Raw genomic sequence first — 2,835 nt, forward strand, 5'->3', positions numbered from 1 at the left:
TGGCAGAACAGTTAGTAAGCTAGGGCGGGGGGGATGGTTCGCGGCATTTCGTCTATCTTTACGTTCTCAGTTCAAATTTCATCGAGGTCGATTTTTACCATTCATCTTTTCGGGATCGATAAATTAAGTACCAGTTGAACAGTGGTGTCGATGTGATCGACTTAACACCTCTGTGTCAAAATTCGAAGGCAATATTCTTTTCTACTCTAGGCACAAGGCCCGAAATTTCTGGGGAGGGGGCCAGTCGATTAGATCGACCCTAGTACGCAACTTGTACTTAATTTATCGACCCCGAAAGGATGAAAGGCAAAGTCGACTTCGGCGGCATTTGAACTTAGAACGTAAAGGAAGACGAAATTCGAAGGCAATATTAAGAGTTATTTCAAATTTTGGCACAACGCAGCAATTTTAGGGGAAGAGTGCTGCGGTCGGCCACATCGGCCGCAGCATTTGAGCGGTACTTTATTACATAAACTTCGAAAGGAGGAAAAAGTTGACTTCAACAGCATTGGAACTCAAAACATAAGGAGTCGGAAGAAATGTCAGCAGTTTGAATACCTTGGTAAACGCAGTGAAAGGTCGTGGTTTCAAAGAGAAGAAATACCCTGATATTTAACAGATACTTATTTTATCGATCGCGCATCGACAGGAAATAAACTGAGAACGTTGTGGCAGAAGAAATGCTGCTAACGATTCCGCCAGTTCGCCGCCTTATATTATAATTAAGGATCGTTTCTACTATAGGCACAAGGCTTGACATTTTTGGGGAGGAGTTAGTCAATTACACTACCCCTAGTACGTAACTGGTATTTTTTTAATCGACTTTGAAGGATGGAAAGCAAAGTCGCCCTCGGTGGAATTTAAACTCAGAACATGAAGACGGACGAAATGCCGGCAAACATTTTGCCCGGCGTGTTAACGATTCTTATTTCTTTATTGCCCACAAGGGGCTAAACATAGAGGGGACAAAGAAGGACAGACAAAGGGATTAAGTCGATTACATCGAGCCCAGTGCGTAACTGGTACTTAATTTATCGACTCCGAAAGGCAAAGTCAACCTCAGCGGAATTTGAACTCAGAATGTAACGGCAGACGAAATGCCGCTAAGCCTTTTGCCCGGCGCGCTAACGACTCTGCCAGCTCGCCGCCTTCGCAATATTATAGTTCATAATAATCCTTTCTACTAAAGGCACAAGGCCTGAAATTTGAGTGAGAGGGGAGTAGTCGATTGCATCCACCACAGTGTTTCACTGGTACTTGATTTGTCGATCAGAAGGATGAAAGGTAAAGTTGACCTCCGCGGAATTTGAACTCAGAACGTAGCGGCGGGCGAAACACTGCTAAACATTTCGTACAACGTGCTGATGATTCTGCCAGCTCGCTGCTTTATTATAGTTCATTATTATAAATGAAATGATCGTTCTTTAATATTAATAAGTACAAACCAGTTTGGTTAAGGGGAAAATTAGAATTTCTAATTAGCGCAATGAGGGCATTATTAATCTTTGACTGGGATAACAAAGAAATAGAGACGTCTGCGTTGGTTTGATTCATTCGATGTTGGCGTAGATGGTGGTGAAACAGGAGGATAATTTTTTTATTTAGTTCGAAGTTCATCGACATCTTGTTTACCTGGCGATAAAACTGATATTTTTTTTTATCATACTGGAGATATACTAGTAATATAGGTCATCACTGAAAACTCTGTAAACTATCAATCCCACTTTTAAATAAGTTAAATATGCAGTTAGCGCTTCTTTATAATTCAATTATCAATTAATCTAATTTACTATTAATTATCATAAGGCAATTCAGTTATTACAGTATCGCATAACAAGCAATGGAAAAGGCGACACTTCCGCTGTTAACGCCACATAGACATAACTATTTGGAATTTTCGTTCTTGCTTGGTCGAAAAGGATATTACCCACTCATCAGATTTAGTTTGATTGTACTCATTTGCGATGTTGAAAACATTAAAAATAATTAAATCCATAGTTTTATTACTTAAGTGATCTTCGCTCAATAAAATTTCTGTAACTTAGTTAAGCTAAGCTAATCTTGTCTCGCATTGCAACGATCTATTAAGTTGTTAATCTCCGGTTCCTGTAGCGTTACTCACTATGTAGTTGAGAGATAAATCCAGCTCCTGAATCGGGCTCTGTTCACTACCTATCCAAGGAATGATTTGAATTAGAAACTACAAGTAAATGAAATGACTCGTTACGTTTAGAGCCACACTACTGGAGATTCTCGTGGTTGAACAAAATTAAGGGAACTCGACCTTTTACCGTAAAGTATCTTAGTCACAAACACATTGTAGCGACAGTGACATAATACTGCTATCCTATCACCTCCTTGTCTGTTAACACATAAAACACGACGGTCCACGATCGTGGCCGCCAGGCACAGGTCAACAGCTCACAATCGTGGCCTAGATAGATGTGTAAGAACGACCGTGCGAACTCGAAATGGAGAAATGGTGACGAAAAATTTCCTATAATTTCGATTTCTCAAGTTTCTTGAATTTTTAACTCCAATTTCTCGTCCAATTCACTGCGGAGTATTCCTTTCTCGTTTGCAAAGTCTCTCAGTTTCTCTTTTAAGTTTTCATTCGCTGTTTGGAAAACCGACAGTTTATTCTATTAATGTATACGTAATTTATTATTTATTATTCTATTAATGCACACGTAATTTAAAAAAAAAAATTACCGAAAATGCTCTTCTTATGGTTTTGAAGTGCAAAAAAAAAAATAAAAAAGAATGACCAAAATAGGTCCGGAGTGGGATGATGAGGGAAGGGGTGTAAAAAAAAGAGTTTACAAAACTTTTTTC

Source organism: Octopus bimaculoides, chromosome 9 (assembly GCF_001194135.2).
Source record: "Octopus bimaculoides isolate UCB-OBI-ISO-001 chromosome 9, ASM119413v2, whole genome shotgun sequence".
Classification (NCBI taxonomy): domain Eukaryota; kingdom Metazoa; phylum Mollusca; class Cephalopoda; order Octopoda; family Octopodidae; genus Octopus; species Octopus bimaculoides.